The sequence below is a fragment of the Ammospiza nelsoni genome, chromosome 4 (genome assembly GCF_027579445.1).
Source record: "Ammospiza nelsoni isolate bAmmNel1 chromosome 4, bAmmNel1.pri, whole genome shotgun sequence".
Taxonomy (NCBI): Eukaryota; Metazoa; Chordata; class Aves; order Passeriformes; family Passerellidae; genus Ammospiza; species Ammospiza nelsoni.
Window position 1 is genome coordinate 11,743,386 of NC_080636.1, and position 26,452 is coordinate 11,769,837.

Below are 26,452 nucleotides of genomic sequence, written 5' to 3' on the forward strand. Positions count from 1 at the left end.
ACTAACTTCCCTAGGGTTACAAACTGTGACCAGAATAGACTTAGTCTCCTGAAATGAATGTGGTGCCCATGTGCTTGGACTCTTCCCCACATTGTTATGTTCTTTAGCACTCATTCAAACAGATTTGAGGTTCAACAGCAAGAGTAGTTTTGCTGCATCTTTGACTGATATTTTTAATATATATACTTACCCAGTATTGCACTTAGCTATGTTTATCTTAGAGTCCGGATATAAGCTGTTTTTTGAAGGTCCAGGGAAATATTGTACTGGGGTCTTAGGGTAGAGAATGAGATTTTCTTGCTGTTTTGAAATTCTGCTTGATTTGGGTTTGCTTCAGCCTTGTTCCCAGGTCAGTGGACTACCATTTGAAAGTTTTAATGTCGTGCCTCTCCTCTGTTAAGACCTCTAGAATGACTTGTAGAATTCTATAACTGTACTGTACAAGCTAGATATTTGAAGAAATCATCAAGGCGTCATTCAGTTGCCTGAACTGAGGTAGCTGAAGCCTCTATTTGCTACCCCAGAAAGGTGCAGGCATTCCAAATATATCGTGTTGGATCCAGGTTTGTGGAGATGCTCTCAGATAGATGCCATTGCAGAGACAACTGGGCTGAGGTCCCAGATTTCCTGCAGAGCTGAAAAAGCAGGCTGAGCTGCAAGAATGGGGCCTGACACACTGACCATGAAGGCAAGATGGTGGCTCATACCTGGGTGAAAGCAGTCAGAAGTGGATTAGCCTAGTTTCAGACTCAGAGTTTGCTGCTTTATTCCTTTGAAAACTCTTTGAAGAGGAATGGTGGGTATGAGAAGGCAGTTAGACCCCCACCACAACTGTGAATTTCTTGGTGTGACAAGGCTGAGAGGCTGCATGGGAATTGGTTTCTGTGTTTTGCATTGTGGAGTCTGATCCCAAGGTGGAGTGTAGGCATCTGGAACTTAGGCTGATCTGTCCCAGTGGGACTTCCTACAGTAAAAGAGATGAAGTGCTGAGTGCTCCAGGAAGGTCCACTGGAGTCTTCTAGCACATGCTCTGTAAGAGATCTCAGTGGTTTTGGTTGGAGGGGTCAGGAGTGAAATGAATATTTACATTGCTAGTTATGAGATCATGAAATATTATACACAAACAATTAATTGATGACCTTGGTGCCTCTTCTGGCTTCATTGATTTCAGTAGATGGGGCTCATAGAGGTCTTGGCCACTCTCTGCATTATCAGCAGTCAAAATTATGGATTCCCTGAACAGCATGCAGACTTATATTTTCCCCAGGAACTGAGATAGCCTGCTTAAGTACTGTGCTCCCTCTGCTATCAGGTGCTAACGCAGAGTTTATGGTTGTAACAGGCAAAATGACTTTGGAGGATTGTGCTGTAACCTGATAGTTTTCCCCTACCCTCAGTGTTATAACATGATTTGGCCTTGCCTGTGGATGGAAGTAAATCATATTTTACCCTCACTGCTAAATTGTGTTATGGCCCTGACCTTTATAGGTGAGACAAAACTGCATTATAATGTGGTTATAGGACTGCTGTGTTATACAGGGGAAACATGGTTATCTGAGGGTCTCATGGGAGTGTCCTAAACCAGAAGACAATTAGGAGTTTGGATAACCGGGAATTTCAGCCCCACAGATGCATTGAGCTAAATCAAAGCTTCACTGTTGAAGCAGGGGGACAAATGTGAACCTAGTAAATATGCATTAAAATGTAACATAATCTTCAATGTGATGGAATGGAGTGGAGCAGGCCCTCAGCTCAGCTGCTGTGAGTTGTCATGGCACTGTAGTCAATCTATGACAACTAACACCATCTGGGATCTTCCTGTCTTCCCAGATTGGCCCTCCACTATGTTTTTTCCTAGTATGATTCTTTCTAAAAATAAAAAAACTGGAAAAGTCAAGCCAACAGGCAGTATAAGGTCCTGTTAGACAGAAAAGTGGAGGTAAAAAATTGTTCTCACAGCTGCCTGGCTGGGAATGTGGTCATAGTATGTTAGGTGAAATGCTGATTGCATGTGCTGGGATTTCAAGCAGTGCAGTAGAGAACCCCACTGAGAAGAAGAATATGCTATAAAATACTTACCACTGCAGATTCCCTAGAGACCATAGCTGATACATGGTGCTTCCTTCGGAATGACCTGTTCTGTTGGCTCTGTGTGAAAGGCTGGTTGCAGAGACCACAGTGGCTGAGCTGCTGCCTCTGGGTAGGAGCAGATGCTGATCTGAGCAGCCTTAACCCTGTCACAAGAGTCAGTCTGTGGAAGTCACTGTGGGCCTGGACTAGGAACACCTGTTCCTGTGATCCCACTTCTCTGATTTTCTCCCAAGAGTCTGAGTGAAACCATCAAACTGAGGTGTGGATCTCCACACCCTGCTAATTCCCAGTGAGAGATTGGTTTACCTTGAGTATTTGTTGCACCTTTTTATCTAAGGGTGAGCCTTCACTTTATGTGATACAGAGCTGTGTGAAGTACTCTGCAGGATGTTGTGATGATTGCTTTCCTAATATATTCAAGTTGCTAAATGGAGTCTAAAATTAATTGGAATTCTCACAGCATCTTCAGGGATAAGGGTTTAACAGTGTGCAGACCTTAAACTGTTTGCACAGTTATGCCTTACAAAAAGGATGTGTAATGTTAGCAAATACCTCCGTGCTCCCTTTTACAGACAGCTTCTGCTTTCCTGCAGCAGAAGCCTGACAATGGGGACTGCAATCATTTGGTCTTACAGACTGCACTTCACTGGATCTTTATAAAATTGTGTGTGTATATACAGAGAGAGAGAATTTTTTTTTTTGTGCGTGTATACATAGAGTACTATATAGTACAGTTGCATTTCAGATTTTAGTTTAAAAAGTAATTCCTTATGCCAAGGAATTCTCTGGCTGAACCCTCAGTGCTGTGACCATTTCCAGCTCTGATAGGTTTCCCATTCACTGAAGCTGAGTATACAAGTGGATGAAAAGGTGATTTCACAGGCCCACAAGGAAAGTGTATTTCATTTTTAGTGTATGGTAAGGATTGGGCATCAGTATTCAGTTCTGGCTTTCTCCTTCATAATAAAGAAGGATGGAGGCATTTTGCTAACACTGAAGTTTACTTTCTGCAGAACCTTGGTAGTGTATGAGATGATGGAGCGTCAGATTCTTGGGCAGTATTTTTTGTTGATGTGAATGAGACTATCCTGAGTTTACAGAGGATCTAGCTGTGTAAATCCTTCAAACTTACAATTTGCTACATCAAGTGATTTCTACTGCTTCATCTCATAAGTCATAAGAAATACTGCTAGGGTTTTTTTTTTCTTGTAACATTTGAAGCCCTGAATACAAACTCATCTTTCACTCTGACACTATACCAGCCAGGTCACCATGTGATTGAAATGTAAAATAATGTCATGTAATCAAAATAAATTTCTTGTGAGCCAGTCAACTCCCCACCTCCCATCATGTGGACTAACATAATAGAGCCTGCAGTCCTATGACTGTAATTTTGATAAGATTCCAGCAGACATCAAAATTTATTATGTCAAAGTTGTTAAAAGAAAAAATGCTGTAAGGAAGCATAATTACTGACTGTCTTTCTTCAGACCGTGTTAGCTGCATATGATCATTGTATGTAAATAAAAAATAGGTTTTGATGGATTTTATGAAGAAAAGACTGAATTTTTTGGGCTTTTACTATCTTGTGTACATGACAGTCTTGACAACTGTGTACCAATCGTTATGTTCCTATAACAATCAGGTAAGAGACTGATCAATTGGAGACATAATAAATTAAAGGTTTAATAATGTTGCTTGTCAAGGTATTACTAGCTAAATAAGATCTGGCTTGTAATTTATCTGGTATATTTATATTAAGTGGGAATTACACATAGAGATTTGTATAATTGACTTGCTTTGCAGCTTTTAAAAAATAGATTAACTTTTAAATTGTGTGTTATTTGCTGTAAATAACAATGATTAGTGAGGTTCAGGCATAGGATGAGGGAACCAACAAAGCGGAACAGGAACCCTGTCAGATGAGCAGCACCATCATCTTTTACAGTTTACATTGGCAGTTAAATTAAGGGTTTTTCTGTTCCCCATAGAGTTCTTCTTCTCTGGGTTTGCAGAAGAGTTGGTGTGTTCTTAGTGATGTACATTTAAGCTTGGCATTATCAGCAGTTTCCTGAAGCAGCTGTACAACACACAATGTTCTTCTCCATAAGCATTTTGCAGGGAAGGTTACAGAAGCATCCAGAGCCACTCATGGGGAAGCTAACCTTAGGCTAAAGTAAAAGAAGGGCAGAAGTGGTTTTTTATTGATGATGCACTAATCCACTGGGTTTAAACTATGCCTTCTGGTTGACTACTTGCTTTATTTGAAGCCCAAAACATGAAACTCACTGACCAAAAATAATGGTAGTCTAGCAATAAGAAAGGTAAATAAAATACATTGAGTTTTTATCCTTCAGCGCTTCTGTTATCCTTGTTGGAGTTACAGCTAAGGATCTTTACACAATCCAAACAGGTGCTGGTGTTGGAAGAAATTAGAACAGTGTATGGGGTTTGGTTTTTTTAATTTTTTTTGGAGAGAAGTCAACCTCTGTTGCAGGTGTAAGTTTTGAAAAATATAAACAAGAAGCAGAGTCCGTGTAACTGTACCATCAATTAAGTTGGTTTAATAGCATTTCAACTTGTTGTTAATAAAGCAAACATTTACTAATCTTATCTCTTGTAAGCAGGAAGGAAGTTACAGTGCACAGTAATGCACACTGCTGTCAGGAAAAGTGGTTTATAATATCATATGATAATTTGCAGTGAAGCAAAACCAGCAAATTGCTATGTGGGAGCACTCTTTATCCTTTTGATTTAACTTCTTTCCTCCATTCCCCCTTGCTGGCTTTGTTGTTGGTTGTTGTTCATTTCCCTAGTTTTCTGCATCCTTAGCATTTCCTTCTGTAATCTGCTTGGATATCAACAGCTTGGATGTTCCAAGATCATACCACTGGAAAACTGATAATATGGAGGATAAATGGTGTGAACTCTCCTTCCCATGGGTTTTTTCCTTTGCCTTCTCCCTGGATTGAGCTACTTTGAGGAGCAATCAGCATTAATGTTTAATTGTACTCCAAGGAATGCTCTGGTATCATCAAGACTGACAAATGATGGTCTGAGGAATGAGGGCACTTGCTGAAAAATTTAATTTGTCTGTCAGTTTTAAAAAGTTGAATATTACTGATTGATTTTCTTGTCTCACTTGTCTTCCTCCTTTGCCCTTGAATCTTCTTGTACTAATCTCAGTATTGCCCAATGAGATGAAGGCTCTTTGCTTTTAACAGAAGCTTAATTCCTGACTAAATGGAAATTCTTAGCATGATGATGAGGTCCCTAAACAAGCAAACTTCCTGGAGCTGTTATATGCTTAGCAATTCACAAGTCAGCCTGCTAACATTTAAATATACCTAACTTTGAAATTCTGTTAAAAATTAATAGCCAAGAGAGTGCGGGAGGAGTTTGGAGTGCTGGATCACAATTGCTGCAGTTTCCCGCTGCTGTGTGTTAAAGAGAATGAATTGCTGATTAATTCTATAGTTTTGCATGCAATAGTGATTTCTGAAAACATTCCCCACCTCCTTTGTCTGGAAACGATCCTATAGTCTGCTGACATTTGAAAGAATATACAGCTTATCTGTTGTGAAGTCCACTGAAAAATAATTTACTATTCACATGTTAAATATAGGGGCAGTTGGTCTTTTTATACTACTGCAGTAATTCTGTGAGGAAAATTTCAATGATGAAAATGAAAAAAAGTTAAAATAGTAATAATTTACTGCTTTAGTCTGCAGGGCAGCTGTTTTCTGCCTCTATCTGTATTCTAATAAGTCTTTTAAATGAAGAGATTTATGAGATTATTTTAATTTTGATGTCTTTTTAATGCTTCATGCATTTTAAATACAACCTTTTAATAGTTTTTGAGATTGAAGAATTTAATTTTATTTTATACAGCAGAAATAAATGTATTCTTGGTAGACCGCACCATTATTACTGCTTTTTAAACATTTTTTTAAAAACTCAACATGTCTGGCATATACTGCTGTACTATCAACCAGCAGTGCTACACTTGGCATCCAAAGCAAAGCAGCACTGGAGTCTGAGGGACACTCTGGCTGGTAGGGATACTACTAGGAATAGAAAACCCCCCAAAACTCCGTGTGCTGTGGGCAGTAACCTGTTTGTGGAGTTGCACAGGATGCTCCTGCACAAAGGGAGGATGCTGAATCCTCTGCATGCAGCAAAACAGGTGTGGTTGTGCTGCACATCCCCACTGTGTGCTGCTGCAGCCAAGGCCAAGCCCCAGAGTGGCTGCATGGCTCTGTGGGGGAACAGCCCCAGCCACCTCCCTGGTGCCATCTCCCAGCTGAACAGGAGTCTGATTCTTCCTCAGCTCATACACAACTCCTCTCTGCAAAATCTTGGTGCCTTACACTTTTGCTTTGGTTGCAAGCTGTTGCAGCAGGCTTATTTTGCATAAGAGCAGAATAAAATGTATTAAAATCTTTAAAGAAGTAGAAGGGAGTGGCTGACTCTTGCCTAATTTTAGCCATCCAAAAATGAAGTATTAAGCTAGTCACAGATCTTTTCAGAGTGTAGATAGTGGGCCTTGCTTGGAAGGGCATGGTGCAAGTTTTAAGTGTGGCTGGGCAATGTGAAGCAGCTGAAGACTGGCAGTGAGGATGATGAGGGTAGCACAGGGGCAGGCAGGGCACAACCAGGGCAGCCAGAGGCAGGGCTGTGCTGCTGCCCACATAGCCCTACCTCTGCAGGATTAACAGCAGGAGTGGCTCTGCAGCTGGCACCTGTTCCCATAGCCCTCAGTATGGTCGTGGTTGGCATGTCTAATTGCTATATATTAAAATCTGTCTTTGTAACAGTGTTTGAGAGAGCCTGTGCTCTTCAGGCTCCATCAGTTCTGTTTGCTGCAGAGGACTCTGCTCCATGCTGGTGCCATGCTTAGCTAATCTGTGTGGGTACCTGGGGAATGTGCAAATGCAGCACTTGGAGCCACTGTTGCTGTAGTGACTCACATGAATGCTCTCCTGTCAGGCATAGGAACTGGTCTTGTCCTTCTGAAATACTTGGGCTGAGATTTGCCCAGGTCCAAGCTGTTAGGCACATGAGAGGTCAGGGAAGAGCCCTAAGTATTTTGAAAGAACATCTTCCAAATCATATTTTCTGCCTTACCTTTCAGGAGAAAATTGGATGGGAACTTAGGAGGATTGGGAACTTGGGGATTTCATAATAAAAGCAACGTCATTGAGCTCTGGAAACATTTCACCTCCAACTGTTACAAGCTCTCAGAGGAAAGGAGGAAAGACCATATTTTCTTCCAAAAGGCCTACACATCTGGCCACTGTTGAAAATAGCATGAGATAGAAACTTGGTCTGAAGTGATAGACTGGTCTTCTGTGCCATTCTTATATGTAGTTTTGTCACTGTAAGATGGTTTAGTTTGATAAGTCCATAGTGTTCAACCTATTCAACAAGAATAAAGATCAGCAATGGAAACTCATACTCAAGTGAGTAAAATCTGTGAGAAAATTGTTTGCTCTGTGGCCATGTAACAGAACTGGAAATTTCTGCATGACTCACCACTCACAGCACCTGGATGTCCTGCTTCACATGCATCTGTGACAGCAGGTACCTGGGTCAATCAGTGACACCAAATACACAAATCATTGTTTTTATCATGAAATACAACTGCTAAGTAAGTCAGTCAGCTGAATGTCCCTGGTTTGATTCTAATTCCTCTGTTGTGGTATTTCAGGCTTCTGAGATTTTTAGAAGGTTAAAACATAAGGCTTGGAAGAAGTAATCTGATAATTATCAGAGAAGGAATAAAATAGGAAGTGAGTAAAAGCAGGCAAGAGCCAGTATCTATCTTTCCAGCTGGTTCTCCATATTTTGAGCATTTCTGCCTTGATCTGCCTTGTGTTAGTCTGGCTAAAGCAACAATCTCAGCTCTGCATGCATGTGAGATTTCAACTACCACACTTGAGGTTTGTAATTAAGAAATTAATTAAAATACTGTACAGTTTACTGCACAGTCTATCAAGAGAAGGGCAGTTTACAAGATTTTCCACATGTGTGCTATAAATTCAGTGCTACAGATATACAGGACCATATTCACACTGACATTAAAAGTTATCCTCCTCCTGCAGAGGAGTATCATGAAAAATTATTGTGAAGGACCAGTAATAAACTAATTTTCTCAGCAGAAACCAAACCAGTAAGAATGAACATTTTAACACTGAAAGAGACTATATGTGGAATCTGAGGTGAGAGGAAGAAAGAAGTATAAAAAACTAAACCAACAAACAATGCCAAACTTCTGAATTTGCCTGCAGTTTCCTGAGGTTACTGATGAACTGCTGTTCACCTTCTGTTGCTGCCCCTTCAATTGCAATATGTTAGAATTCAAAAGTACAAGTCTGAAAGTTGTATTCAATTTTGTACTATTACTGGACCCAGTGATACCATTGCCAGTTACATATTATAACACCCACAATTTAATTTTCTACCAAATTGAGTTTAAGTTAGCTGAAAACACAAAAAAGACACATTTTTGCAGTTTCCAGGCGGAGACTTGTTTCACTATTATTAAAATTATTTCCCCTCTCATAATGTTTATGGTAACATTTTAGAAATTGTGCATTAAAATATCAGCATCAAACTTCACTTTGCATGCTTCCAGTGATGAAAATAAGAAAGAAAGAAGGCAAAAAGATTTTTAGGTTAATACTGAGTGGTATTGGTGAAACTTTCTCTCAGTTGTCCTATTAAAACTGTCAGGTGTATGTGCCTGTCTCGAGAGATATTGCAAGAAATCATGTTGCAAAGGCCAGGAAAAAAAACAAAATAAGGTAGTACCAGTAGGAACATTTAATTTAAAAGTTGAGAATTTGTGACAGAAAATATCATATTACCCTCTTGCATCTTCTTGTTATCAACAGGAATTGAATTAAATTTTGCAGTATAGTGAATTATTGATCTCTTTTGCAAGGAAGTTGAAGGGTTTGTAGATTTCTCAAGAAATGCTAAGCATGTGACACCTCAAATACCAGGGGGCTCTTACCTTCCCACTGCATCTCAGTGGCATTGCAGCTGAATGATGCCACTCCAGGAGAGTGCACTGAGGAAGCTGATGGGTTGTTCCAGGAAGGGCTTGGCTGTTAAACTGGAGCCTGCCACCTGTGTGCAAGTCAATTAATGACAGGAATTACTGCTCTTTGTGAGTTACAGCAGTGTGCCATGGGGCAGGCTTTTCCCTTCTGAGTGGAACCGTGCTGCAACCAAACACCATCTCTGACCCCCTGAAAATTGTCCCCTTGACTGGAAATTGTGCTGCTGTCAATGCTGTTGCTTAAAATGTCCTAAAACAGTCAGGCAAATTGCAGCACCTGAGTGGGGGATTCTGTACTTGGCAGCATAGATAAATTAGTCTGTTTTTGTTGAAGTGACATTGATGTATAAGAGGGGAGTTGAGAGCTCCTTCTATTTGGGCATTCCAGTGGATACCAGGACACAGCCAGATGCCAGAATTGGTTTTATTTGAGCATTCTTTATTTTTGCTTGAATGTTGAGCTTTTGCTCTTCCAGAGCCTATATACTTGTTATTAGAGTTCTGTGTACCACCATGATATCTGTCAATATTAAGACATACATAGAAAAGAAACAGTAAAATGCAGTATCAGATGTATTAGCACAGACTGCATAGAAAGTTGAGGGGAAATAGGGTTCATCACCCATTTTTGGGTCCAGGACTCTTGCTTCTTCTCTCACAGGAGCAAGCATAGAAATGGAATAGGAACAAAATCTTGCTTCTTTCCCTCAAATTCTAGGAAATGCAAACTGGTTGAAGTATCTTCATTCTTCCTTAGAACCTCTGGGGAAGTAAGGAAGGAAGGCCATTATACAACAATGGCTGACACTGCTGCTGATGCATGGTTCTTAATGGATCAATGCCTTGATTGCTGGAGACTGATCATAATTTGTTGTTAAATTAATGTATGAGATGTGTAATGTAGGAAGTGGTAGAATGTTGTGTGTTTTCTGCAATTTGCAAAGCTCCAAGCGACTTAGCCTGCTTCAAGAAAGTGCCTTTCCTACTCTCTCTGGCTTTCAGCTTGTATCACTTGGGTGTTTGACTTGCTGTGAGGGGAGGAAAGGTTCAAATGATGAAGTGATCTCTACAAGAGTCTCTTTATTTTGGAATATTTTTGCCTTCCATCAGGGCTCTTCCTGACTTAGATGGTTACTCATTAAGTGGCAAAAGAGAGAGAAGTTGTCAGGATCCATTTATTATGTATCTCCTTGCCATGAATATGATTCAAAAGCTCCCCTTTGAGTTTGATGAACGTATTTTTGGAGCTTTTTAAGGCCAAAATACTTCCAAGCAAATCGAATCCCATCCTAGATAATGAAATATAGATGAACACATTGAACATCAGAAACTTGATAGCTATTTGTGAAACAGTTGAGGGCCTTTGTTAAGTACTACACTCTGCACTACATTACAAGATGTATTTATTTTGTATGCATTTAATGATGCAGTAAAGATGATGCCTGAAATGCTGAAGTACAATGAGGAATCACTAGTGTTCTGCAGGCAAGGTAAAGGCACTATGTATGACTGCCCCAGAGTACATGCAAGATACAGAAAATGAAGTGAAATAAATAAAAAATGGCAGATGACTAGGTTCTGGATATTGCTAGGTGAATTTATTAATTGCTAATACAGCACCAAGCCATGAATTAGTTGTTGCCATTTTTTTCAGTTTTATGACTTTCCTCTTAAATACAGGTTTGTTAGGAAGGAATCAAATGTCACTGGGCAGTGAATTATACAGAAACAAATTTATGCTTGTGAATGCTGATTTTCCATAGTAAGTTATGACTTTAAAAGGACACTAGCAAGGTATATTTCATAGTTCCAGCATGACTTTTTATTTTGCTGTTGTCTACGATAACCCCTTGTATTTTAGAAAAGGAAAGCTGTCGTATTAATATCTTCTTTTTGCTTGATCATGTGTGAAAGAAAATTGTTATTGTTGGTTTTCATACCATAAAGTTCCTATTTTGTGGTAAAACAATAGACTGTTTTGCTTGCTTTAATATATTTATATAATTCATGTTAGAACTGCATATGTACCAGATACATCTACCTGCTGGTCACCTTAAGCATGTACTGTTTTTGGGAAAGGCTTCCTTTGGAAAAGTTTTCCCTTGGAAACTTCAGTTGTATCTATTGGTCTAAAACACAGCCCTCGTCCTGCTATAATCACGGAGCTGGATAGATCATGTCTGACCTGTCAAAAGCAGTTTCATGCTCTGATGGCCTTTGTAAAGTGGTTCTTGTGCTTGTGGATTCTTATTTTGTATTCCATGTTTGATTGGTAAAACATACTTTATAATGGTTGAAAACATTAATATAGAAAACCAAGAAACAGCTTGTAGTTCCAAGAATTCAAGTGCATGTGAAAGTACTTCCAGTGCCTTTGGTTTCATGTGAAAGGTCATTTTTACTTTACTATCTTGAGAGTAAAATAAAGCTGAGTCTAAAATAAATTTTCTGTATTAGTCTTGGTAGCTTTTTCAAACAATAAATGGATAAGTGTGTCTCCTTGGGGCTAAGCATGGTAAAACTGGGAACTAGGTACACCTTCAAATTTTTATGTTAATGTTTATTTTTTAGAACTGTGGGCTAAAAACGGTGTCATAGGTCTTGGTGTGCTGCTGTGTTTGTTTCTAATACACCCTTCATTTAAGCATGATATTGTGTTGGTTGCTTAATGTGCAGTGTCAAAATACAAGCTTTTCCTTTGATTTAGTTTTTCATGCTGTGATCAGGAGGTTAAAATGTAAAGCCGTTTTAAATATAAAGAAAGTAATTTCTACTTTTTTTTTCTGTATTTAGTTTCAGGCATGATCACATGTTTCAAATATTGCTATTTATGCTACTTAGGTGTTTGTAGACATCTTAACACCATTAAGAGTGCCTGCTTTAGGTCTTGTCTGGCTCAACTGTATGCAACCAACTCTTGATTTTTTCCTCTGTATGTCATACTGTAATGCCAAAATAAGGGTATAATGTGGTCTTTTCTGCACCATCCAGTTGGTGCCTGCCCTGCCATCAGTCTGTTCTCCTCTTGTAGCAAAAGGTGTGTTGCTAATCCTGGCCTCCTTTGTCCAGGCTGTACGTGGGCAGCCACAGGGAGCCCCACCGAAGTGATGAGCTGTGAGTTGCTGCTGAGAAGCCCAGCATGTCTCTGGAAACAAACAAATACTAAAGGCCAAATTTGCAAAGGTGTGAGTAAGGCACCTACAAACACTTCTGGCCGCCTCACAGGAGTTGAGAGAAAGAATCTTACAGACAGGTACTGTCTATCTAGGTATCTCAGGATTCTGTCTCCAGATCTTCAATGTCCCGAATCAGATCTAGGTATGTGACAGAGCCAGAGTGAACCTCTCCCCAGTTTTTGCATGAAACTGGAAAGTTATGGGATTCACTAGTGTGTTGTTATAAGTTTGTGTGTTTAAATGGATGAATAATGTGGGAAATGTGAACAGCTTCCAGATGAGCAGGACTGAACTTGAGGAAGTATGATTAGTAACTTAATTTGAGGGACACACAGAACATCAGATGGGGTCCGCTCCATTAGGGACATTGCAAATGCTTAACAAGGCTGTCTCTTTACTTAATCTCACTGCTTCCTTTCCTTGAATCTTTCTGAATGGACTGAATTGCAGTATTACTTGGATTGCCAATGTGATAAAGCCAAGCTGTTTTCCAACAGCTGTATATGGCATTTCTCCAAGCTAATTTTGGGATGGAGAAATTCCTTTTTCAGCAGTCAGTTCTTTTCCATGATCAGCTGAAAAGCTGATGGGAAAAGGAGAGCTAGTAAGTGTGGAGGGCTGGCACTGGCACCACACAGAAAAGCACAGGGGTAACATGCAGCTCTCAGAGAAGAAGTGAATAAAATTTTACAGGAATGACATAGAAATGTGCCTTTCAAGACTAGTTAACTGCTTATAACTTCTTTCATGTAGCACTTTGGGCCTAAGCGTAATTTTTTATAAGCAAATTGCGTCTGAAATGGCATGAGGACAGGATATTGCAGAGCAGTAATTCATGGCAGAAAGGTGCCAAGTGATTCCTTTCAGGAATGCCCTCACAGTTTGTTGTCTTTGTTAGAAATACCCTGTTAGTGTCTCTGTTGGACACCACCTGAGTGTATGTGGACAGCTTATCTGTCCCTGCACTGTGTAAAACCGCTGTAGACAATCCACTGGATGTTTATTATTGAGGGGATTATTGGGTTAAAGGAGCTGGATGTGCTCAGAAGACTTTGCTCTGTGAAGACTTAAAAAAAAATGTTTAACCAAGTCAGTTTTAAAAATCACTGCATTAGTCATCCAGTGATTATATGAGGAACATTTCAAGAGTATTTCATCTACCATCAGCCCTTGGCTTGGAATAACAATGAGGGTGAACTATTAAAAACTGTGTGCTCATGAAGACCGACATGGCTGCATTGTTACATAGAGAGATCATCTCAGTATTTGCTGTTGAATATATCTTTGCATTAATTCAGCTTGTTTCTGAGACAACACACTGGAAGAAAACATAATTTGAATTAATTATTTGTGCATATGGCATATGCCTGATGTCAGCTAATGCTGCATTAAGGATAGGCATGCTGGGCACGCATTAAATAACAGAGTAAATATTTGTATTGTTTATGATAAACTAGTTCCTTATGCAGATCTTCTTTCTTTGTGTCTCAGTAAACATTCCCATTGGGCTTATTTACTGTGATTCACACAGTGCAATATGTTAAGTGTTATAAAAAGTGTGTGTTTAAATCTAAATTCTGCTGCAAGACCTCACTGTATTTTTAGAGCAATTGATGGTTTAGTAACACTTTAAAATAACATTGAAACCATTATGGCACCTTATTATTATATGAAATGTCTTGTTAACATTAATCACAAAGGTTCATTTTGTATCAGAAATACTTCTATAGAAGTTTCATTGTGATCTAACTGTAATGAAACATGCATTTATCTCAATATGTTTTGAAATATTGATGTCAAGTGATTATTTTAGGAAAGAGTATTAGATGCCCTAAAGTTGTGCAGTAGTTGAAGAAAGGATTCTAAAAAAAAAAGAAAAAAAAGCCCCCAAACCAACAACCTCCACTAAGAAAATAAAAAATGTTAAAATCAAGGACCCTTTGTAAGAAATTTAGGCAGAAACCCTCGCTTTAATGCATTAAAATATGAACAAATTACCTAGTTTTAGAGGATGGGAGAAGGCAAGAGTAGAGATCTGGAAAGTCTGTTAAATTTGGAGAGAAATCTTGATTTGAGCTTGGTTTGCTTCTGTCAGTGAGGTCTGATAACTGATTAAGGAGGCCTAGTACCAGAATGGAGAGGCTGAAACCTTATGGGATGGCATGTGTTTTTCACATTTTGTCTGCCCCAGCTGCAATCCAACCTTGGTTATTCCAAGGTGAGATTTAGGTGCCCTTCCAGTGTTGACAAGGCTGATGCAATTGCCAGATGCATCCTTTAGCAGCTGTCCTGTTGTGTCTGGTTTGCAGATGCTTCTGCAGGCTGGTGTGCTGAGCTTAGAGAAAATGGTCAGGCTGAGCAGCTGTCCTGTCTGAGAAAGGGCTGATCTGTCATGATCAAGGGCTGCTCTATGCAGGGGCAGCAGCACTTTGGCAAGGATTTCCCACGCTACCGGACATCCAGAAGTCTGGTGAGCAGCCCAAACTGAAAGAAAGCACGTTACTACTAAAGGCAAGTGTCCTTCCCTCACATTGTCCTGCCTGGTGTGCTGGGTGGGGTTGACAGGGATGGGTTACCCTCTCTGAGCTGCCTGTCCAAATGTTTTTCCTTAGCTGGGTGGGTGCCCATTGCAGGGGGTCAGTACACCAGCGTCTGTTATCTTTGTTGGCAATGGCACTCGGGAACATAAGCCCAAGAATCCAGGTGAGGCCTTTCCCCTTTTGGGGAAAGATGGTATGGGAACTTTAGCTACAGAATACATCGGTGGATGTGTACCTCTTGCTCTCCTGAAGATCGTGATACCATGTGTGAATGCTGATGTGAACTCGGGTATAATCATGCCTTCACCACTTCCTCTTAGTTTTGTACATATTTTCAAATGCGTAATATTTTACAATATGTTTATCAGAAAATGCTGCCTGACAGAACATGTCTAGATACTGGAACAAAGTACCAAAAATGACAATTCCCAAACAGAACGGAAATAAATCCAGCAGTATAATTTACTTATTAAGTAAAGAATGAGCATTGAAATAGGAGCAGTGCTATCATAAACTTGACTGCAGACTCTGCAGTCCAGGCTTGTAAATAAGGTTTAGAAACAGTATAACTGTTCGGGGAATACATGATTGAACTGAGGTCCTAGTGTATAGATGAAGGCAACCTTCTCCATTATTGGGTCCCCTTTTTCCTGGGCTGATAAATATCCTTTAGCATATTGACATCAGTATCACCACACGTGCCTAACATCTCCCACGTTCTCTCACGTACAGCCATTAGACTTCCAATTAATGCAAACAAGAAAAGGTTCCTGATAACTAGTTTGCTTTTCACTTCACAGGCAGAATGGGGAGAGGTGTAAGGAGAGGTTTTTGATGTTTACTGCTAGTTCAGGTATGCTGCGGTGAGAAAGAATTCTGCATTTGAGAGACAATTGTACTAAAATGGGGAGAGATGTTAACTGTTAATCATTCCACCTTCCCAAGAGCTTTTGAGCTGTTCAAGATCCGCAGCACACATTTGGCAAGGCAGATGTAGTTCTAAATCACTTCTGCAATCTCTGAATTTTGGAAAAAGAGACCACTTTTGCAGTATGAAGCCATCTCCAGAGGACTGTGTGTGATGGCTTTTCTGAATTTGATGCTTCTGAAGGAGGAGAAATAGGAAAAACATTCCCTGATACCTGATCATGAGAGTAGGAGGTTCTAGGTATGGGAGAGGACAGGTGTCTGTAGATGCCAGAGGCTAATCCAGTTTGAGGATAAGTGAAAAACTCTTGATTTATATGCTGTGTAAACAATCTCTCTCTGTTTCTGTACTCGGTCTATGGTGATGTTGATTGTTTTCCAGTTTTTTGAAATTTAGCTGTGGCTGGTACAAGGTTGACAATTATATTGGCTTCCATAATTTATCCTTTGTCATCAAAGTATTTTTTTTCCTAAGAACCTTATTAGAAATCATCCATCAAGGAAGTTGGGAAATGTGTCCTTAATTCTAAGAATGCATAAAAACACTTGTGTTGGATATCCAAGTAAAATGCTGGTAGGCAGTTTTGCCCAGGGAAACATTGAACACAGAGCAGTCTGTGTGACTGACCTGGCAAGGCACTGATGTGGACAGCCTCTGGTTTCTGTTTTGCTTCATAGCCAGCCAGGCACTTCAGCTTCTCATGCACATTTCCTTATTTTGCTCACCAGTCAGCCCACAGCCTGCAGAATAGGCACCTCATCATGTGTAAAAGAATCAGAGTTTGTTATTTAGGGGAAAATGGGGATTAAAATAAAAAAGATTGATTTTTTTTTTTTTTACCAGTGTCATTTGGGACTGACTTATAATAAGATCCTGCTGCATTAGACAGTCTTTTCTTCGATTCTTGGCGGCACTAGTTGGATTAGGAGTGTCTAGCATGCAACTCAAATCCAGAGATTGTGTGCCTGGTATTAAATAGTGGCATAAAACTAGTAAAAAATAGGAAAGCCTTGTTTAATAACTTACTTGCTACTTCTGTCAAAATGCAGGAATACATTTTGTTGATTGAGGTCTGGATGTGTTAACGCATTTTCAGTTGAGATGAAATGATTTTGTAAAATAATTATCCCAACACATCTGAAATACAGGCAATCAATTTATATTAAAATATCACAAGTTAAGGCTCTTTTTAGTGTTACGAATTACCTATCTGTGGAATATTGTTAGCTCTTGAATTAAGAGAAATTCCTTCTGTGCTAGCTAGATTGGCTAGCTTTGGTTTGGATGTGCAACTGCCCTGATGTATATTTATATCTACCAGGGCCCATGATACAGTATATGCTGTTACTCCTTTGTCATTTAGATTTTAATTTTGGATTAATAAGATTTAGCGCTTTTTCTCTATGAAGCAATTCTGAGCTCTCTTGATGTGCACATGAAGAGAATGCTGGACCCTGGCTCACACAACGCCTGGCAGCTAAGGGCAGCTGTGGGAGTGGTGATGCGCAGCAGAGATGTTGCTGTGCCAGTTCTGTGACGCATCTGCTGCCTGCTTTGGCCCCTAGGATGAGTTTGAGAGATTGCAGATTGTCTTCAGCTCATTCCTGCTCGATGGCCTCGTGTGGATGCTTTCTGCCAGCCCGCATGCACGGGAGGGTGATGCACTGGGGCTGCTGCAGCTCTGCAGCCGGGATCCGCAGGGGCTGCACGCTCCCGGATCTTTGGGGCGTGTTGTGGATGCACTGCAGGCACCAGAAGCAAGGCAGAGGGCTGGGAAATGTAATAACAGACTTTCCAGAGAGTGTGATGGTTCTTAAGACAAGCAGGCGTGTCTGTATCAAAGCCAACCATTACGGAAAAACATTTGTAGCTATTTTTAAGAACTGAGAGCGAGTCAGGGAATATAACACAGTAAAAGGGCACAGAAGTAGGAGGTTGCACACTTCATTCCTCCAGAATAAATGTATGTTTGATGACCACAAAGCTGTTTGTGGGAAGCAGACACAGGCAGGAGCACTTGTGGATGATTTCTGAATTTTGAAAGAAAAGGAGAAATGTAATTTTGTTGAAGTTTAGCAATTACTTACCATAGTTAATTAATCATATAATTAAGTAAAATGAGACCATATTTCTTGAAATGTGTCAGATAATTATGATACATTTTGGTAATTATGTGTAATAAAATTAATTAAACATATAATTCAAAGAATCAGGAAAATTATTACTTGAAATGATTTATCCCATACGTAGGTCAGAAAAATCTGTTTTATTTTCCTTGTGCTCAATCTGAACTTTGTAATTTGATCTTTTCTGGTTTTGAAATCGCTGCAGATTTCCAGTATTAGTTCTTTGCCTTAATATTAGTTATTGGTCAGAATTTTTCTTGGGATTCTTTAAACCCTATAATATTTTTGGTCATCCAGTATAAAAAACCTTAGATCTCTCTTTTTAGATAATTACTTAGAAAATAGATGTGACTGTTACATTGTGCTGATTGTTGCGCATACAGAGTGTCTGTACAAGATGCGAAAGGAAAAGAAAATGAGGAAAACAAATATTACCCAAGTGTAAGCCAGTGTGCTTGCAGCTCAGAGGCATTTTAATATGTTTTCTTTTGGCATCTGCCTGAACCATCAAGTTCACAAATACTCTCCCTTGGTATGGACGTCTAAACTGACCTCCCTTTCAAGTTGCAAAATTTTTTATAGTTAGTTCTCATTTCATTACTGCTGGGAGAAAATTCTGCTGCCACTGCAGATGAGATACTCTAAGAAGGGGAAGTGATATAAAAAAAGCCCTATAAAATCATGCTTGTGATATTAATTTTCTCACCTCAGGCTTAATAATAATTTTATGGTCATTTTTGAGAAGTTTTTTAGCCATAATGTTTTATCTATCTTTATGGTCCTTTATGCTGTATTTAATCAGTGTAATTATGGAAGGATAATTAAATATAATGCTACTTAGTTCTTAAGATTTTAGCACTATTACTATTAATGTAAGTAAAAAAAGGCCCTTGTAAATCTTGATGTCTACACAAAGCAAAATATTTGATATGCCATTAAAAAGGAAATGGTGGTGCCTTTTTGTTGGTATGGCAGCACACATCCTACTGCATTAGTTCTTTGGTAGTTAAGGGAATTTTTAGCAGCATGAAATCAACTGAAGTGAAAAACGCTCATTTGTTTTAGGATCCTAGGATGTCTCAGATTTTTAAGGAATAGCATAGGCCTCAATTTAGAAAACTACTTAGGCTTATGATTGAATTAACCTTTAGGGAGTGGAGCTCTTGAATGCTTGTGTTCATGTTGCAGGTTTACATGCCCAAATGGACTGGCTTGGCTGTTTTTTGCATGTCTTGTATCTTTTGGAAAGCAAGCCATGGGTATGATCCTTGTTCATCTTGTTTAAATTCAAGTAAAAGAATCATATATGGGAGGAGAGCTGGGTAAATGGGTGTAAGGAGGCTTATTTCAGTGCTCCTCAAACCTGCTTATGGTGCTGCTGTGAACAAGATGTAGGATGAATATGTAAATCTTGCTCTAAACCTATTCCTTTGCCCATTAATTTCACATTCCTGACTTGACATGGGAAAAACTTCCATATTGACATATTAGATACTGCACATCTATAATAAACACCATAGTTCCTTCATTTGTTTTCAAATAGATGAAAAAGTTGTGATATTTTAAAGTGTCCTGTAAGTAACAGGAATATCATCAGTTTGATATCAGTGTAAAAACATGTCCTGCATCCTGATCAATGGACACTAATTGTCAAGCTTGTCAGAAGAGAGCCAAGGCTGAATGTGCTCATCCTTTTTAGCTCAGGGCTGGGGCATCTTGGCAAGACTGGGTGGAGACAATTCCTTGATTTTGTCATGCAGCACCACTTGTCCGTGCTTCTCCACAGTATCTGTCAATTACACACCTTTGCAGTCACCATCTTTGGAATTCTGGGACCAGCTTTTTCATGTAAAGTCATGTCAAAAATTACATGTATGCTTTTGAATGATGGATGGTCCTATGTCTTGCACATGCAGATGTCAAACCTGCAGATTTGGGCATTACATTGGCACTAGACTGTCTGCTTTGGGACAATAATCAACTCATGCTGCCTTGTTAGCCCTAAGCTGTATTTACACTTCCAGTAGACAATGGAAGTGATTCAGAATTGATCTGCCATGCAAATACAGAATTAAAAAAGTAAAATTGTGTTGCATATTCATAGCCTGGAAGTGATATCACATGATTTCATGCCTTTGAGAAAAATAGAGAAAATATATGCTATAAAAACATCTGTAAACTAAATAGTTCATCTTCACAGTGAATGTGAGGTACAGGTAGTTATCACCAGAAAGGTATGATGCCATATTAAGGTTACATCTAGCAAACTTCCAGAAGCAGTCTCCCAAGGAAGGGAGCACAGGATTTGGGCCATGTTTCTGCAGTAAAATTGAGGGAACTGAACTCATTCTGGGAAGGAGACTTGTAGACTGACTTGTAAATGAAATGTAAAACTCTTTCTTATCTTTTCACTCTTATAACAGAATTAATTTTAGAAACCAGAACCTTTTCCATTATATTCTCCTGAAGGAAATGCGTCTTCTATGGGGGAAATGTCTCTTTTTCAGGGAGCCCGAGCAGAGCCTGTGTATCACCTGAATGCTGCCTCTGCTGTGCTACATGTGTCAGTGAAGAAAAAATACTTTTTGGGGTTTCATAGTACTGTTACTAACCCAAGTATCATGGTAGCACAAAGTATGCGTAGTAACAGTAGTATATTGATTTGAAAAGTAGTGCAAGACAGCATGCAGGGTGGGAATAGTAGGGGTTTCTGTATCTGATCATATGAAATGCCTTTTGTTCTGCTTGTCCTGCCAGAAGAGAAGGAACAGCACATCCTGAGGATTTTAAAGGAGATAGGCAGCCTCCACTCCCTTCCAAGGAGAGTCCTAGCCCCTTTTCTGTGTCCCATTACAGCTGCTTCTGTCTTGGTGCAGCTTCAGGGGTCAAGTTGGGCATAGGAGCCATCAGTACCCTTGGAAGAGATGCACAAGGCTGGAAAAGGTACAGTGATACTTTAAGGGGACTTTTAAGAGCCAAAGCAGGTGCCAAAAGCAACGAAGTATCAGCACATAACACTGGAGCCATTCATTACAGTGATTGTTTACCATTCATAGCATTGGGTGTACATTGCTTTACTACACTGGAGTGTAAATGTTACATCTGCCTTCTAACAATGGTCTTCACTAAACTAAATTGCATTTGGTATCTCCATTTCCATTTCTAAGGTATTAAGTCAGACTTTATGGGCGTGTATATTCAGAACCTTGGATTTAGATTCAGAGTTTGGCTAAAATCCCTAGGTGTTTAGTTACAAAAACTACAACAAAACAATTGAACCTCTTGTTTTTCCAAAAGAATGAATGTCCCTGTGGGTACAGCTGTGGGGCATGTGCAGTTCAAGTACAACTGCTTCTCTTCCTATTTTAATGAAAGACAAAATGGCAGCTTTTCAGAAATTACTCTTCTTGCAATAAAATGTCTGTCTCTTAGGAAGGAAGACATTTTTGCATTGTTGCTTAGGAAGGTGGTGGTGCAGAAAGTTTTGTTGGTGGACTCAAGAAGACAACATTGGATATGTCTGTATGGTATTAGAACTTTATTAGTGGAAAGCATATTAGGAACTGTATTTCACATTTGGAATACAAACAGAAGCTGTTACATTACCTCTCCTTCTCTTCTCCTTTCAATTAGTTTGTCCCTCACAAAGGATTCTTTGAATTTAAAAGCATTTCTTCTACATCACAAGGGAATTTCTTAAAACAACAATGACAAAAACAGGCCAACTGATAAATGAAGTGATTTTTAAAAGGCCAGGTAATTCTTGCATGGTTAAGCTACAGCCATGCTTAGAAAAAGTGTAATAAGGAAGCTGCTTTAATTATAAATAAAAGAATTGGTAAGCAAGATGAATTTCTGCCAAATAGGGAGCTTAGCCCAGCTTTGACTTACAGCAGAACTCTATGGGCCCTTTTCATTTTTACTTGTGTGGTTTGTTTTAATAATGTGCTTTGTTTTTCAGTGATTGGATGGAAGAAGCATTAAGAAGACAATTCATTAATATGGATTTGCATTTTTGAAACTATTGGGTAGCAAAATCCATTAAAAACAAGATCCAATGAAATACTTAAGGGGGCTACTGTTTCAAGTTAGTGGTGGTGTTCTTATAAAGGCACTAGAACCCTTGTGGCTACAACCAGATGTTTTTTCTTCATGTACCTGGCTGTCGCAGGTTGAGGTAGCGTCTTACCTGTGCTTAAATACATTTCAGAATACAAAGGTTTGTATTCTATCTCTTCTCTGAAAACCAATGATTAGAAAGCAAAGAATCACAACTCATGATGCTGGATTCAAGATGGGAAAGGTACCTACAGCCCTTGTAGAACAGGGAGATTTCTCTGGATAATTCTGTAATCTGTGTGGGTTTAAAAACCTTGTATCTAGAACAGTTTCCTCCCCTGTGTTTAAAGCAAACCTCTTTAAAAGGTTCATATACTCTCAGGCTATTGCCATTCTCTCTTCAGCTTCAGGCTCAGAACTTGGAATCGCAGAGTTATTAAGGCTGGAAAAGACCTCTAAGATCATAGAGTCCAACCATTAACTCAGCATGGCCAGGCTTCCTGCTAAGCCATGACCCCGAGTGCTTTTGATCAGCACTAGACAAGATGCAATGGATATTCCTATGGGGTTCTTCCATCTAGCCTGTGTCTTATACCTTTTGAATCAATAGTATATATTTCCATCAGTCTTTGTGGGGGGGAAAGTTAGCTCCTCATCTTTTGTCCTAGAATTTGCCACTCTTTTCTTGCACATTCTATAGATTTTTTTCTTGCTGCTTCTCAGAAGCAGCTCATCTGCTTTTCCACAAGGACCTAAGTTGCAGCTCAGATCATGGTGGTACAATGATCCAGACATTCCCTGTAAAGATTAATTTCTTTGAGTGCTTCTCAGTGGCATTTATTTTCCCCATCAAGCCTTTTTTTTCCTACATGCTCCTGCTTTGCTCTTTGCTCATCCTGCAGGCCATTCTTACAACAGATCTGTTACCCCATGATGGGTATTAAGACATGACTGGGGTTCTGAGGATTCTCACCCTTGTGTTTTACCTCCTCTCTAAATCTCCCATTCTCCTACTTGACTGTTTGCCTCTCTAAAATTTGCTGCATTTGGCTGAAATGCTGTCTTACATTCAGAGGATGGTTCCTTGACTGACATGGCCTTCATAATGGTCTTGGAAGGTAAAAGGTTGTGATAGAGGGACCTAGTAAAAAAGGATATTTTTTTCAAGAAGCAGGAGCATGTTTTTACAATGCTGTCTCTACTGGTCCATTTACCACTGAGAGACGAAAGAAGTGGAGATGAGAAGTTGTTCTGCTAAATTAACCCTAGCTGGTCTCAGGTGATTAGTCACTAATACGTTTTGCATGAACACCTTTGGTTGACAAATTCTGACTCCTAGCACCAGGTGGCTAAGAGCTTTCCTATGGAAATACATGAGCATCAAGTAATATCTGCTGTTGAATTCTTTGTGTAGTTAATGGGAACTGGCATCTTCTGCCATCAACTGTAATTCAAGTAAATGATACTCTTTGTGACAGAAGAAATTGAACTATGCTGTACAGCACATGGCCCAACACAAATTCATGTTTTCCAACATCCTAAATTATATAAGCAATGTCTTTACAGTCAAGTTTTTTTAAGGCAGATTAATTGTTCATGTCAATGCTTATTTTTTGAGATTCTTTGCTTTCATTACCCAGTTTTTCTTACCTAACCAGCATTACTTAAGGCAGTTTTTCATAGAAATGACCCATGGAAAAAAGCTCTGAATTTCTGATTTGGTGTTTAATTTGGAAAACCTCTGCATACTTGGCAGTTTGGAAAGTCCAGTGTCTTATGAAGGAATTGGAAGACTATTTTTAGATAACCGTGTTTTGGAAATCTTGCTTGTAATTTTCTTCCATAATAAAATGTGGTCCATTTAATCTGTTCTGCATAATTTCCAATCATGATACTACTTCTTGTGCATAAATAATTAACTAGAATGTCTGAGGTCATTTGTATCTTTTGCTCTACAGAACAAAGGGCATAATGACCAGTACTCAGGATTAAGGATCAGATGGCCTTAAAGTTTTAATATTGTTGTATTCTGTTAGCCCACCTAAACCAAGATGTCAGTGATGGTTTGCTAACCTGCAGAGACAACCTTAGATGTTGAAAAAAGTGCTGGATGGATTCGTGTAGCTGTCTAAAACCTCTGCCTGGAAGGTACTATGTTAACTGGTCACTGCGACATCTCATTTAATGGAACCTTTTGGCAATTCAGGTCTTTATTTCTTTTGTTCCTCCTCTTCTGCCTGAGAATGGGCCAACCAAGTATCTGCTTGACAGGAATGCTGTGCAGGGTAAGGAAAGCCTGTGAAGTGTTTTGAAGTTGCAATGCACAGCAGAGTAACACTTCTATGAATAATATTTTCTGCTCCATTTTTCATGATGGCCAATTAATGTATCAAAAAGAGTAATACTTTCAGAATCATAGTAGTTGATAGGAATGCACAGAATATTTATCTTTGAGGTGTAATAAGGAAAAATAACTGATGAGTATGGCCAAAATCACTTGCAAGAGACATGAGTGAGTGTTCATCTTCCCAAATTAATCAGGAGCTTACTTAAGATGGGAGATTTGACTATTTCAGGTCTACTCGTCATAACTATGATATCAAGAAGGTTTCAGTATCTTGAAGTGTTTTCTAATTAATTTTCTCCCCCACTTTAACTGGAGGAAAATATACTATTTTTACTTTTGTGGCGTTAGTACTATGCAAAGCCACTCCTATATGGGCCTGACCAAATGCAGTGTGTGGGTGCCTAAATGGATCATGTTTCTTCTTTTACTCTGTCTGCTTGAGTATGTAGAACTGGAATGAGTCCAGGCCTGAAGATAGAGAACTGTACAAACCTAAGCAAACCCTCACAACTCATCAGTAGAAAACCCCCTGTAAATGTGTCCTCTAATTTTAGTGTAGAAACAAATTACCTTAACTAAGCCCGATGGACAGAAGTAATTGTGGTTTAAATTTTTATTTTTCACAGCTGTAACTGGAGAAAAGTCAGTATCTTTTTATATGAGTAAATCCCACTAGATTGTTGATTAATATTTTCTGACATTTTTTGATGCAACTTTTCTTCTAATCAAGAGGTTGAGTAGGTGACACAGAAAGGCTAAGCCATATGCTGGGGTTTTATTATCCATATAGAGTTCCAGAAGAGTTAGGGACATGTTTAGCTCAGAACATTTCCAAATAAAGTATCTAAAATTTTTTCGGTGGTGGAGTGTTTTCTTGATTTTGGTTACTTAGAGGCTTTTTTACAATTGCTTAAAGTGGAAGTATAGTATTTCAGGCCAAACAGACTGTATCATCCTCAGATTTGAAGGTTATTTTTTGGCTTTTTCATTACCAGAATTTTTCAAATAATATTTAATATTTAACCTAAAAACAATTTATGGCTGAAGAAGATACTCCTTTTTACTAATGTTCTTTCTTATCATAATGGAAATCTGTTATTTTCCTACCTCCGTTGTTTAAATTTGTCATACTTAAAATTCTGTGGAAACTATCTCTTCTTGAATAAAGATATAAATGGATCTGAATTTGATCTTTCATGAACTCCAGATTTAATAATTTGAAATCAGTTCTGCTGTGTCATTCTCACAATCAGTATGCATAAAGATGTATGTATGTGTATATCTAACATATTTGTGTGCTTGTGCATTTAATTGATGCATTCAGCAGCACTTCAATTTGTACCAGGATTCTTAAGAACTTCAAGCTTGGTATTCTATGGGTTCAGTAATCTTAACAAAAATTATTCCTTGTTTTAAATTAGCTCTGGATTTCCACTGGGAAAAGAATACTATCACCCATATAGAAAATTAGCCTGGGGCTTGATATATCAGAACAGTCAAATTCTTGAGGAATCACTGTGCTCATCATGGCAGAGTGGTGTGGTGTACTGGGGAACAGATTCAAAAGGTGAAGCAGTTTAACAAATCAAATAAAATTCAAGTGACTTTTAATACTGTCAGATTCCAAAGTCTTGCTCCTCAAAGTCTTTGATGATACCTGTTTGATTGCATTGGTTCCCAGCTATGGTACTGCTTTTGGTCTTTCTTCCTCTTGTTTTGTCAGTAGTGTTACCATTTTACTGACTGCCCACTGAAAATATCCCTCCCTCATATGTGTCCTCTCACATTTAGAAATTTTACATAATTGCTGTCAGATTTTGGTTCCCAATCTAGGTTGATCTGCAGAGTGAACTCCCTGGCCCTTGCAATATTTTTCAATATCTAATTTCTTTTTTAAAAACCCAACCCTTAAACCAGTATAAAGTTTTTAGATGTCATACCAGTTGAGAAAACCTTCATTAGGTAAACTAATTGCAATGTAGTGAAATTTTACCTACCAGGATATCTGGCATATTAATTCCAGAAAAAGAGTGATATTTCTTTGTGTGTCACTGTTGATTACATTACTTACTGCCTATGTTTTTAGGGAAGAGAAGTTGGAAAAGTGTTTAAAGTGAGA